At 42.6% G+C, this 14,890-nt stretch overlaps 1 protein-coding gene across 1 annotated transcript in view; it reads left to right on the forward strand.

Moving 5' to 3' along the window:
* Positions 1-6,690: 6,690 nt before the first annotated feature.
* Positions 6,691-14,890, forward strand: part of LOC133549865 (leucine-rich repeat and fibronectin type-III domain-containing protein 2) — a 376,256-nt gene continuing 368,056 nt past the window's right edge. The window contains exon 1 of the mRNA XM_061895720.1: positions 6,691-7,274. The gene's annotated coding sequence lies outside the window, so the exon portion shown is untranslated. The remainder of the gene's footprint in view (positions 7,275-14,890) is intronic.

Here is a 14,890-nt window from a genome sequence, read left to right on the forward strand (position 1 = left end):
CTACTAGCGGCCAGCATAGTGACTGGAGAACTTAAGTAGTAAGAAGGAAATGAGTATCAGGTGGCAATGCCCCATGGCCCAGAAACCAGGCACTGCAACAGACAGGCGGCTGCAGAGCTGCCAGAACATCACAGAGCCATCCTGAATAAAAGCCTGCTCCAAAGCGCTCCTGAACTTAGGGGCGATGGTTGATCTTTCAGCAGGACGACGACCCTAACCACACAGCCGAGATATCAAAGTAACGTCTTCAGGACAACTCTGTAAACGTCCTTGAGTGGCCCAGCCAGAGCCCAGACTTGAATCTGATGGAACATCTCTGGAGAGATCTGGAAATGGCTGTGCACTGACACTTCCTTACGAACATTATGGAGCTTGAGAGGTGTTGCAAAGAGGAATTGGAGAAACTAACCAAAGATATGGGTGCCAATTAGCATGTGCCACTGTATTCTAACCTAGTGGTTAGAGTGTCCGCCCTGTGATTGGTAGGTTGTGAGTTCAAAACCTGGCCGAGTCATACCAAAGACTATAAAATGGGACCCATTACTTCCCTGCTTGGCACTCAGCATCAAGGGTTGAAATTGGGGGTTAAATCACCACAAATGATTCCTGGGCGAGGCCTCCGCTGCTGCCCACTGCTCCCCTCACCTCCCAAGGCGTGAACAAGGGGGTGGGTCAAATGCAGAGGACAAATTTCACCAAACCTAGTGCGTGTTTGACAATCATTGGTACTTTAACTTTACTTTATTTAAAAAACACTTGAGGCTAGAATTCCTGCCAAATGTGTAACGGCGGAGAGGCATGTTGATGCCGGAGGTTATCTTTCCAGGAAGCAGCTTGCAGGTAAGAAGAATGATGTAGTCTTTGTGAAACATTCAAAATACAAAATAAACAAAAACAAGCATGCCTGTAGGTGAGCTAACGGAGTAGCTACCAGGAAAAGCTAAGCACATGAACAGGGAAAAGGTTAGCTCAGGAGTAAAATGTGTAGACGTCGTAACTCGTTGCTTAGAAGCGTGAAGTGACAGGCAGGATTAGTGCCCGGGAACAGGTGAACGTCCCGAACGCTAATCAGAGGCAGGTGAAAACAATTAATAACCGTGGCAACCAAGGAGACACAAAACAGGGGTACTGAAACCGATCCAAGCCAAAAATTGATTGTTTGACTGAAACTTTTATTAGTAGATTGCACAGTACAGTACATAGTCCGTACAATTGACCACACCCGAATAAGTTTTTCACCTTTTTAGGTCCACGTTAATCAATTAATGGTATAAATACATACTATCAGCATAATACAGTCATCACAAAAGTAAATCATCAGAGTATATACATTGAATTATTTATATTATTTACAATCCGTGGGGTGGGATGCGGAGGGGGTTGACATAAAATGTAAACAAATTATGATCCGGGCAACGGATCATAACGAAAAATGCTTCAACAATGTATTGCGCAAAGACTGTGAATACTTACAGTACATACATATGATTGTTAAAATGTTTAATTTCATTGATTGATTGAAACTTTTATTAGTAAATTGCACAGTACTTTACATATTCCGTACAATTGACCACTAAACGGTAACACCCGAATAACTTTTTCAACTTGTTTAAGTTGGGGTCCACGTTATGAATTCATGGTATAAATACAGTATACCGTATTTCCTTGAATTGCCACCGGGGCGCTAATTAATTTAAATCCTCTTCTCACTCCTGCGCTTACCAAAGGCATGCGGTAAAAGTAAGCATGTGCTAATTATTTGAAAACCTCTTGTCACTCCGGCACTTACCAAAGGCATGCAGTAACAATTTGAGTGTGATGTAAACTTGGACCTTAAATCCTACTGAATAGCTCTTAATCTTCTTCCCTTTTTGTGATTACAAATTACCGGTATTTAAATCAGCCTCCTCAATTTTGAAAATGATTACAGGGGAAGTGTCACTCGTGACGTCACGAGTTTGACCAGGCAGTAATACTAAGCATGCGCTAATTATTTTGCGAAGCGAGTTTGACCCGGCAGTAATTCAAGGCAGGCACATACTATATGCCCTGCGGCAATTCAAGGAAATACGGTATACTATCAGCATAATACAATCATCACACAAGTTAATCATCACAGTATATACATTAAATTATTTAAATTACTGTATATACAATCTGTGTGGTGGGATGTGGAGGGGGTTGACATAAAGCGTAAACAAACTATGATCCGGGCAACAGATTGTCATGTCTTGTGATCATGTTTTGTATAGTTATGTTCTGTTACTTCAAGATTCTGCTCATTCCTTTTTTTTTACTCCCTTGTTTTGTCACCATGGCGACCCATTAGTTTCACCCGTCTCACGTGTTGGACACACGCACCTGCTTTTAAACACAGAGATTATTTAAGCCTGTCACATTCTGTATGTGGCTTCACGGTTGCAGAGGGGTTAGTGTGTCTGGCTCACAATACGAAGGCCCTGAGTAGTCCTGGGTTCAATCTTGGGCTCGGGATCTTTCTGTGAGGAGTTTGCATGTTCTCCCCGTGAATGCGTGGGTTCCCTCCGGGTACTCCGGCTTCCTCCCACTTCCAAAGACATGCACCTGGGGATAGGTTGATTGGCAACACTAAATTGGCCCTAGTGTGTGAATGTGAGTGTGAATGTTGTCTGTCTATCTGTGTTGGCCCTGCGATAAGGTGGCGACTTGTCCATGGTGTACGCCGCCTCCCGCCCAATTGTAGCTGAGATAGGCACCAGCGACCCCAAAAGGAATAAGCGGTAGAAATGGATGGATGGACTTTCTGTTGGTCATTCTGGCGTCATCACTCCGTTTATGCTCACTCCCACTATGCTTCATGGCGTGTTTACTATTTCATGCAATTTCATAGTTCATGCTGCCCTGCTCACGTCAAGTAAGTTTTTTTTTTAATTTATGCCACTGTTAGTGTCTTTTGTTCCATATCCACAGTTGAAGTCAAAGTCCTTTTTTTGTTTCCTTAGCCAAGTTTTTGTCTACGCCTTGTGTGCGCCTTTCGTTTTCACTTTTTATAGTATTATTAAATCATGTACTCACCTTCACGCCATGTCCTTTCGAGTTTTTTTTGCATCTCGGGAGAACAATCCACGTAGAAAACTGCACCATAGTCTAGATATGACACGGATCATAACAAAAAGTGCTTCAACAATGTATTGAGCAAAGGCTGTGAATACTTACATAATACTTACATAATAGGGGTGTGGGAAAAAATCGATTCGAATACGAATCGAATTGTTTACGTTGTGCGATTCAGAATCGATTCTCATTTGAAAAAAATAGATTTTTTTTTTTCACAAAATGTTTTTTTCATTTTTTTCAAATTTTTTTTTTATTTTTAATCAATCCAACAAACCACTACACAGCAACACCATAACAATGCAATCCAATTCCAAAACCAAACCTGACTCAGCAACACTCAGAACTGCAATAAACAGAGCAATTGAGAGAAGACACAAACAAAACACAGAACAAACCAAAAGTAGTGAAACAAAATTAATATTATCAATAACAGTGTCAATTTTATTTATAATTTCAGCATAGTTGTGATTAAAAATCCCTCATTAGCATTATCATTAGACATTTATGAAAATTAAAAAAAAGTGTCACAGTGGCTTACACTTGCATCGCATCTCATAAGCTTGACAACACACTGTGTTCAATATTTTCACAAAGATAAAATAAAACATATTTTTGGTTCGTTTAATAGTTAAAACAAATTTACATTATTGCAATCCGTTGATAAAATATTGTCCTTTTACAATTATAAAAGCTTTTAAAAAAAAAAAAATCTATTACTCTGCTAGCATGTCAGCAGACTGGGGTAGATCCTGCTGAAATCCTATGTATTGAATGAATACAGAATCGTTTTGAATCGGAAAAATATCGTTTTTGAATCGAGAATCGAATCGAATCGCAAAAAATCTAAATATTATCCAATCGTGACCCCAAGAATCGATATTGAATCAAATTGTGGGACACCCAAAGATCCACAGCCCTAATACATAAGATTGTTTAAATTTGTAATACATTTTGGGGTATTGTGTGCAGAATTTTGAGGACACAAATACATTTATTAATGCTGTAACATAACACAATGTGATAAAAGTAAAGCACTGTGGATACTTTAGAGATGCACACAGTGTTCCAGGCGTGTATTCATTATGGCTGCTGCTAACTGTGCTACTTACAGTCCTTGCCAGGGGGGCTCTTAGACTCTTAATCGGAATGAGTATTTTCTTAGTTCAATAAGAGGTTAGCAACCATATTTGGGTGCTTAATGAAACTTTTAAATGAATTCTAAACTTGCGCCAGACAGTAGAACCACGTGAGTATAATGAGGGGAGGAAATGAAGAAAGACAATTACAGTAGGCAATTAATACATAAATCCATCCATCCATCCATTTCCTACCGCTTATTCCCTTTTGTGGTCGCGGTGTACACCCTGGACAAGTCGCCACCTCATCGCAAGGCCAACACAGATAGACAGACAACATTCACACTCGCATTCACACACTAGGGCCAATTTTAGTGTTGCCAATCAACCTATCCCCAGGTGCATGTCTTTGGAGGAGGGAGGAAGCCGGTGTAAAGCCAAATTTGTGCCCAGCCGAAATAAGTGCTCAGGGGGGGTGCGCATACTCGCACCTGCGCAGTCCACAGAAGCGCCGGGCAGTTTTTTGGCAGGGGGGGGTCATTTTTAAACCAACGTGTGTGTAGCGAGAGAGAGACCGTCCACTATTTTTAAAAGCTTAACTCACTAAAATTAAAACTACTGATCTTATTTGTTTCAACCTGCCGTTTCTCCATATCTAATAGCCTAAGACAATATATATCACAGTGACTTTGGTATGGTGTGGTTTTTCTTTTAGCTAACAATATCAGCAAATCCACAGGGGCAATTATTTGGCCAGCCGTCCCATACACACTGTGTACAATAGGGTGGGCATATATTTAGCTCTTAAAGGCCTACATAAACCCACTACTACCCACCACGCAGTCTGATAGTTTATATATCAATGATGAAATATTAACATTGCAACACATGCCAATACGGCCTTTTTAGTTTACTAAATTGCAATTTTAAATTTCCCGGGACTTTTTTCTTGAAAACGTTGCGTAATGATGACGTTTACGCGTGATGTCACTGGCTGTTATGAATATGAGCGCTGCACGCACACACAGCTAAAAGTCGTCTGCTTTAACGGCATAATTACACAGTATTTTGGTCACCTGTGTTGCTGAATCTTTTGCAATTTGTTCAATTTATATTGGAGAAGTCAACGTAGAAAGACGGAGTTGGGAAGCTTTAGCCTTTAGCCACACAAACACACGGTGATTCTTTGTTTAAAATTCACAGACGTGAAACTTTCCTATGGATCAGAGCGGACATGGATCCGGACCGAATGTCAACCAGCAGGTTTCGGTGAGAAAATTGTGGTTAAAAAGTTGCCACTTACCGGATGCTGAGCTTGCGCCTCCCGTACAGCTGCCGTCGACTTCCCTGAGACACTGCGCGTCAACACACGGCCGTGGACGTGCACTTCCGACTATCAGGTACTGTTAAACTCACTAAAACACTAGCAACACAATAGAAGGATAAGGGATTTCCCAGAATTATCCTAGTAAATGTCTCTAAAAACATATGAATCTGTCTCAATGCAACGCGATTGCAATCTCGTTTTTTTTTTTTTTTTTTCTAGTCCGTCGCTATCAATATCCTCAAACACGTATCTTTCATCCTCGCTCAAATTAATGGTGAAATTGTCGTTTTCTCGGTCTGAATAGCTGTTTTTGTTGGGAGGCTCCCATTAAAATCAATGTGAATATATGAGGACCCATCAACATGTGACGTCATCGTCTGCGACTTCCAGTAGAGGCAGGGCTTTTCTCCAGTTGCAAACTTTATTGTGGATGTTCTCTACTAAATCCTTTCAGCAAAAATATGGCAATATCGCGAAATGATCAAGTATGACACATAAAATGGACCTGCTATCCCCGTTTAAATAAGAAAATCTCATTTCAGTAGGCCTTTAAGGCGCTAAATTTATACTCCGACTTCCTCCCCCTTCCAAAGACATACACCTGGGGATAGGTTGATTGGCAACACTAAATGGTCCCTAGTGTGTGAATGTGAGTGTGAATGTTGTCTGTCTATCTGTGTTGGCCCTGTGATGAGGTGGCGACTTGTCCAGGGTGTACCCCACCTTCCGCCCGATTGTAGCTGAGATAGGCGCCAGCGCCCCCCGCGACCCCAGAGGGAATAAGCGGTAGGAAATGGATGGATGGATGGCACATGCAAACTCCACACAAAAGATCCCGAGCCCGGGATTGAACCCTGACTATTCAGGACCTTCGTATTGTGGGGCAGACGCAAAAAACCCTCTACCACCGTGAAGCCCAATACATAAATCACAACAACAACAATTTTAGTCGAGTTTAAAGTTTTGTGTGTGTGTACCTAATAGTGTGTGTATGCACCTGATAGGCTACTTGTCCCTGTGAATGCTAAATAGCACTAAGAAGGCACTAATCCGTGGTTGGTCCTTAATCTCCTGCACACAGCACGACACTGCAGGCTGCGGGAGTTTGCAGCCCAACCGGCTCTTTTACGCACACCCATTGCGCACTAACCCCCCCCCCCCTCCTCCTCCTCTCTCCAAGTGTCTGTTTGCGTTAATGCGCTCCTGTGCAAGACTGACCCTTCTTTTCTGTTTCGCATGATCCTCCCAAGTGTACGTGTCACCTGGCTTTTATACCGCGAAAGCCCCCGCGACTCAAACTTCTCTTTATCTCCGGAATCCGCCATTGGGGTTAAAACTTTCGGACGCTCGGTTAGCAGCAACGAGGAGGGGGAACCATTTCGTCAAGAACATTTAGACAAAAAAAAAAAAAGAACAAGAATAGTTTATATGTAGCCACACTGAGGGAACGCTTGGAAATTTCCAGCAGAGCGACCCCCCCCCCTGCAAGTTATTTTTACTTCAAGGGGAAACGACGAATACGCAGGTTGGCGCGCGGCAAGTGAAGCTTTCGCCGCATCCGAATATCCACCGGCGACATCCCCCCCCCCACCTCGAACCCCCCACGGAAAAGGAACGAGGAAGATACAATCCTGGTGGAATCTCGCGGTTCTGCAGTTCGGATCCCGGATTGAGTAAATGGATGGAAGGGAGCGGCTGTAGCCCCGGACCTGGGCGGCAATTCACGTCACTCGAGCCTGCGGTGACACATAATGGATACTCGCTCGTCTGCAAAGGTAGGGAAAACAACAACTGCATGTGCACTGTTGCCCGTACCGACGAGGGTGCGCCTTTTTTTAACGACTACTTTTCTATTATCACATGTTTTTTTGTTTTTATTTATTATATTTTTTGTTTTTACGCCGTGCAGGAGGTGTTAATAGTGCTTATCGCAGGTAAACCGCTTGCAACGGGATCAGTCCAACGGAGAGCGTTTAAACTGTTCGAGTTCCTCGGGGTCTTGTTTTGTTGTACCCACTATGCTTTAATTTTGTTTGTGTGTGTGTGACGCATACTAAATCTATGTGCGCTTTGTGGGTTTGCGAATTGTGCAAAAACGTGTGAGAGAAAAGGGGGGCCGGGGGTCATAGAACACCCCCCCCCCCCCATGTGGTTAAAGTGGGCTATATGTCATGTAAATATTGTATTTTTCATAATGTTTTATCATTGTTATGATTACACTAAATAGGTATTGAAATGACGGTTTGTTCGATGTTTTGTCGACATGGAACCATGGTCTCGTTGTCCCTCCTACTGCAATAATTGCTGTGACACCTGTCTTTTTATAGCTGTCGGAAACGCCTTCCCACTTCCCTTTTTGTCCACGATAACAGGGTAGGTAGGCGTCAACGCCACGACAGAAAAGTGCATCATGACAGAAAAGTGTATCGTCTTTGTTAGGAACTTAGTGTTCACTTTTTTGGTTCCGTGTTATATTGACGTGGGGGCTCGACGATGGCAGAACAATATTGACAACGTTTGTACTCTTTGTATTATCAGGTATGTTTTTATTACTAACTCTGTTATGCTAGATCCACTATGGACTGGACTCTTATGCGAGATCCACTATGGACTGGACTCTTATGCGAGATCCACTATGGACTGGACTCTTATGCGAGATCCACTATGGACTGGACTCTCACACTATTAATCGAGATCCACTAAGAACTGGACTCTCACACTAGTAATCGAGATCCACTACGGACTGGACTCTCACACTATTATACTGGATCCAATATGGACTGGACTCTCACACTATTATGCTAGATCCACTATGGACTGGACTCTCACACTATTATGCTTGATCCACTTTGGACTGGACTCTCACACTAGTATGCGAGATCCACTATGGACTGGACTCTCACACGATTATGCTAGATCCACTATGGACTGGACTCACATTATTATGCTAGATCCACTATGGACTGGACTCTCACACTATTATGCTAGATCCACCATGGACTGGACTCACACACTCTTATGCTAGATCCACTATGGACTGGACTCTCACACTATTATGCGAGATCCACTATGGAATCGACTCACACACTATTATGCAAGATCCACTATGGACTGGACTCTTATGCGAGATCCACTATGGACTGGACTCTCACACTATTAATCGAGATCCACTATGGACTGGACTCACACACTATTATGCTAGATCCACTATGGACTGGACTCACACTATTATGCTTGATCCACTATGGACTGGACTCACACACTATTATGCTAGATCCACTATGGACTGGACTCACACACTATTATGCTAGATCCACTATGGACTGGACTCTCACACTATTATGCGAGATCCACTATGGACTGGACTCTCACTATTATGCTAGATCCACAATGGACTGGACTCACACACTCTTATGCTAGATCCACTATGGACTGGACTCTCACACTATTATGCTAGATCCACTATAGACTGGACTCTCACACTATTACACTAGATCCACTATGGACTGGCCTCACACACAATTATGTTAGATCCACAATGGACTGGACTCTCACACTATTATGTGAGATCCACTATGGACTGGACTCTCACACTGTTATGCAAGATCCACTATGGACTGGACTCACACACTGTTATACTAGATCCACTATGGACTGGACTCACAAACCATTATGCTAGATCCACTATGGACTGGACTCCCACGCTATTATACTAGATCCACTATGGACTGGACTCACACACTATTATGCAAGATCCACTATGGACTGGACTCACACACTATTATGTGAGATCCACTATGGACTGGACTCTCACACTATTATGCGAGATCCACTATGGACTGGGCTCAAACCCTAGTATGCTAGATCCACTAAGGACTGGACTCTCACACTATTATTCTAGATCCACTATGGACTGGACTCTGACACTACTGTGTTAGATCCACTATGGACTGGACTCTCACACTATTATGCGAGATCCACTATGGACTGGACTCTCACACTATTATCCTAGATCCACTATGGACTGGACTCTCACACTATTATGCTAGATCCACTATGGACTGGACTCACACTATTACGTTAGATCCACAATAGCTTGGACTCTCACACTATTATGCTAGATCCACTATGGACTGGACTCTCACACTATTATGCTAGATCCACTATGGACTGGACTCTCACACTATTATGCTAGATCCACTATGGACTGGACTCTCACACTATTATGCTAGATCCACTATGGACTGGACTCTCACACTATTATGCTAGATCCACTTTGGACAGGACTCACACACTATTATTCGAGATCCACTATGGACTGGACTCTCACACTATTATACTAGATCCACTATGGACTGGACTCTCACACTATTATGCTAGATCCACTTTGGACAGGACTCACACACTATTATGCAAGATCCACTATGGACTGGACTCTCACACTATTATACTAGATCCACCATGGACTGGACTCTCACACTATTATGCAAGATCCACTATGGACTGGACTCTCACACTTTTATGCGAGATTCCACTATGGACTGGACTCACACACTATTATGCTAGATCTACTATGGACTGGACTCTCACACTATTATGCGAGATCCACTATGGACTGGACTCACACACTATTATGCTAGATCTACTATGGACTGGACTCTCACACTATTATGCTAGATCCACTTTGGACTGGACTCACACACTATTATGCGAGATCCACTATGGACTGGACTCACACTATTATGCTAGATCCACCATGGAGTGGACTTTCACACTATTCTGCAAGATCAACTATGGACTTGACTCTCACACTATTCTGCTAGATCCACTTTGGACTGGACTCACACACTATTATGCTAGATCCACTATGGACTGGACTGACACTATTATGCTAGATCCACCATGGACTGGACTCTCACACTATTATGCAAGATCCACAATGGACTGGACTCACACACTATCATGCGAGATCCACAAAGGACTGGACTCTCACACTATTATTCTAGATCCACTATGGACTGGACTCTCACACTATTTTGCGAGATCCACTATGGACTAGACTCACACACTATTATGCAAGATCCACTATGGACTGGACTCACACTATTATGCTAGATCCACTATGGACTGGGCTCTCACACTATTATGCAAGATCAACTATGGACTGGACTCACACAGTATTATGCGAGATCCACAATGGACTGGACTCTCACACTATTATGCTAGATCCACTATGGACTGGACTCTCACAATATTATGCTAGATCCACTTTGGACTGGACTCACACACTATTATGCTAGATCCACTATGGACTGGACTGACACTATTATGCTAGATCCACCATGGACTGGACTCTCACACTATTATGCAAGATCCACAATGGACTGGACTCACACACTATTATGCGAGATCCACAATGGACTGGACTCTCACACTATTATTCTAGATCCACTATGGACTGGACTCTCACACTATTATGCGAGATCCACTATGGACTGGACTCTCACACTATTATGCTAGATCAACTATGGACTGGGCTCTCACACTATTATGCAAGATCAACTATGGACTGGACTCTCACACTATTATGCTAGATCCACTATGGACTGGATTTTCACACTATTATGCTAGATCCACTCTGGTCTGGACACTCACACTATTATACGAGATCCACTATTGACTGGACTCTTACACTATTATGCTAGATCCACTCGACATCTGCAGGTCCCCTGCAAGGTTTCTCATTGTCATCCAATTGGGTTGAGTTTTTTCTTGCCCTGATGTGGGATCGGAGCCGAGCACGCCGTTGTGGCTTGTGCAGCCCTTTGAGACACTCGGGATTCAGGGCTGTACAAGTGATTGATTGATATTTCACTGTGTTGTCCTATGTAACGCCCGTTCGTCCACGATAACGGGAGAGGGGTTTGACGATGGCAGAACAATTTTGACAACGTTTGTGATCTCTGCGTTATCAGTCAGTAAAGTGCATCTGAGCAGCAACCCATGGCGTTGGTCGTGTTCCATAAAATCTACACAATGCAGAGGAAAAGACCACCGCTTACATATAACTTCCATTGAACTCCATTCGAATCGATGTGACAAACTTAATGTCCCGCCTATACTGCAAGCGTTAAGGGATCAATAGCCTCCATGGGGGAAACAGTGTTCCACCCCGCTGTAATCACCACTCTTGTGGATTAGAAGCAGTCCCCTGAAGGGTCGCAAACGACAAATCCTAGCCCGCAGGAGGGGGTTTGTAAGAGTTGGTTTTCAGCACCATGGACAGTGCAACAGGAGTGGGGGCTGCAGTCGGAGAGAGCACCGTGACTCCCCTCAAAGAGGCATTCATCTTCTATTCAATGTGCTGTATCCTCCCCACCAGACCAAAAAAAGAATCTCTCTGTGAAGTCTCCTGAATGCGAATGAAAAGGTTTTTTTTTTTTTTTTTTTATGGTCAAAGCTCTGGTTTAGGCGCTCTGCTGAAATGGATGAAAACAGAACATCTTGACGCAAAATGCCTTACTGACATGTTATGGTTTGGTATCATTTAGAGCAGGGGTGTCAAACTCATTTTAGATCGGGGGACCACATGGAGAAAAATCTACTCCCAAGTGGGCCGGACTGGTACAATCATGGCACGATAACTTGAAAATAAAGATAACTTCACGTTGTGTTCTTTTTAAAAAAAAATAGAGCAGGCACACTTTTAAATTGTACAAATCATAATGTTGTTGTTGGGCAGCACGGTGGAACAGGGGTTAGTGCCTCTTACTACGAACATCCTGAGTAGTCCTGAGTTCAATCCCTGGCTCAGGATCTTTCTGTGTGAAATTTGCACGTGACTGCGTGGGTTCCCTCCGGGCACTCCGGCTTCCTCCCACCTCCAAAGACGTGCATCTGGTGATAGGTTGATTGGCAACACTAAATTGGCCCTAGTGTGTGAATCTGAGCGTGAATGTTGTCCGTCTATCTGTGTTGGGCGTGTGATGAGGTGGTGATTTGTCCAGGGGGTACACCGCCTTCCACCTGAATGCAGCTGAGATGGGCTCCAGCACCCCCCGTGACCCCAAAAGGCACAAGCGGTAGAAAATGGATGGATAATGTTTTTTTTTGTTTTGTTTTTTTTTACAATTAGCTGTTGCGGTTAATTGTGTAAATACTTAATTTGTAGTTAATTTGTAAATTAAGTGATAATGTTCATAAGTCAACTCATTTGTGTTAATTTTCAATCCATCAAGATAAAAAAAAATTTTTCAAAATCAAATTACATGATGTTATTTATGTATGATCATTTGTCTCGATTGATGTACTAACATGTGGTTTGTTTTGTAAATATGTAGCATCATCTACAAAGATGCAAAGAATTGCTATTGCGACATCCAGTGGACACATTTAGAACAGCTTTTTCTTTCATTCAAAAATTTCAGGTTAATTTTTATACTAAGCGAACTCGTCCCGCGTGCCAGATATAACCTGTTGGCGGGCCTGATCCGGCCCTACGGCTGTACGTTTGACACCCCTGGTTTACTTTATACCCACAATATTTCTGCTGATTCAGTACTAATAGTTCACATCTTAGTGAAATGAGGCACTGATACCTACTTAAGTGTAATTAAGACAGGGTATATTCAACTACAGAACATTTTGTTGGGGGCCACATTTCCCAAAATCTAAGTACTGTGGGGCCGGACTTCTCCCTTCACTAATAATCTTATTTTCTGTATTCCGGAGAACCAGCATCCCCTACAGTATACATTTAATTTTGGTCTATTTATTTTGTCAGAGTTAGAGCAGCATGCTGCAGTTTTAAGGACCTTTTGCAAAAATGTGAGTCCCACCCAAGTATTTTGAACTGAACTCGCAAATCACAAGGTGAGAATAGACCAAATGAGAGAAGACGTAAAACGGAACCTTGAGGAACACCTCATTTGTTCAACATCTTGAACAAATGGCTTCTGAATGCGTCTGAAATAAACAAGCGACAGCAACACCATAATCACATTACGAAAAAAAATGTAAACCACAAGTTTGGACCCCTGTGTTCTGCTAGCAAGGTTAAAAAACCAATGCTAGAGTGTTCCAAGTTCCTCTACACAACAGGATCACATTTTAAGAATTTGCTGCAAAAATATTTGTCTCTCAAATCCTTAACTGAACATGGGGGCCGGTATGGTGTCATTCACTGGCCAGATTTGGCACCTGGGCTGCCATATGGATAACACTTCATTAATCAGTTGGTTGTCGCACTCTTATATCTTGCAACCAGAGGGTGCTGTCAGTGTCAGAGCTGTTGTTTTCCCTATCTCGCAGTAGTTTTACAAGGGACTCTGTTGTTATTTTTCCCCAACCCTAATTTAATTTTGTAAGTATTCTGACGAGATCGTGGCAGGTCTCAAAAGCGCCAAAGTGGTCTCAATGATGAATGGGAGTTGCCCAAAAAGGCCCCATGCCCTGGCTTCGCTCCCTGACTCTTAAAATATGGACATTTTGAAACACTGGACATTTTAAGCTTAAGTCTGTTTTGGGGTACTTTAGGACCTTGGCTAATTTAGTCCCACTGGGGCTTTTAGGGGAAAGATGGTCCATTTCGGGGTACTTTGTGACTTTTGAGATCCGTTATTGCTTTCTTAAGTCCATTGAATTTTTCCTTTAAAGGCAAAAAGGCCCCAATCACTTTAGGGATACTTATTGTAAAAAAGTGCCCCTAAAAGTCCCAGGACCATTTCATAAGAGCACATACCCTTCTGAGAAATGTGTCTTGCCTTGTCTGTTTGTGTTGTATTGCTAAGTAACTGTAAATGATGATGAAAGTTGTTGTTTAAGATGAAATGTATTTTTAAATCAACAGAGTCATCTCTACTTAGCATTACTGCTGGTAGCTGATAGCAGTCTGATTAGGATTAAGTGACACTCTGGTACGTCTCACGTCTCGTCTTCTGACATCACTTACTCCAAAGGCTTACCAGTGTGGAAATGTGCTATTGATGAGGCAGGGTTTAAAGATTGATTTTATCACAAAAGTTGTACCGCCAAAATATGGTAATTTTTTTAAAGATACAGTAGTGCCAAGATGAGTTGCTAGGGGTGTAACGGTACACAAAAATTTCGGTTCGGTGCGTACCTCGGTTTAGAGGTCACTGTTTGGTTCATTTTCGGTACAGTAAGAAATAACTTAAATTTTATATCGCGCTTTTCTAAACACTCAAATCGCACACAGAGAAGTGGGACTCAACATTCATTCACACCTGTTGGTGGTAAGCTACACCAGTAGCCACAGTTGCCCTGGGGTAGACTGACGGAGTACTGTTGAGTAAGTACGTCTTGCAGCCACTAACTAAGAAAACAACAAAATATACATTTTTGGGTTATTTATTTACCAAATTTGTAAACA

The sequence above is a fragment of the Nerophis ophidion genome, linkage group LG03, assembly GCF_033978795.1.
Source record: "Nerophis ophidion isolate RoL-2023_Sa linkage group LG03, RoL_Noph_v1.0, whole genome shotgun sequence".
Classification (NCBI taxonomy): Eukaryota; Metazoa; Chordata; class Actinopteri; order Syngnathiformes; family Syngnathidae; genus Nerophis; species Nerophis ophidion.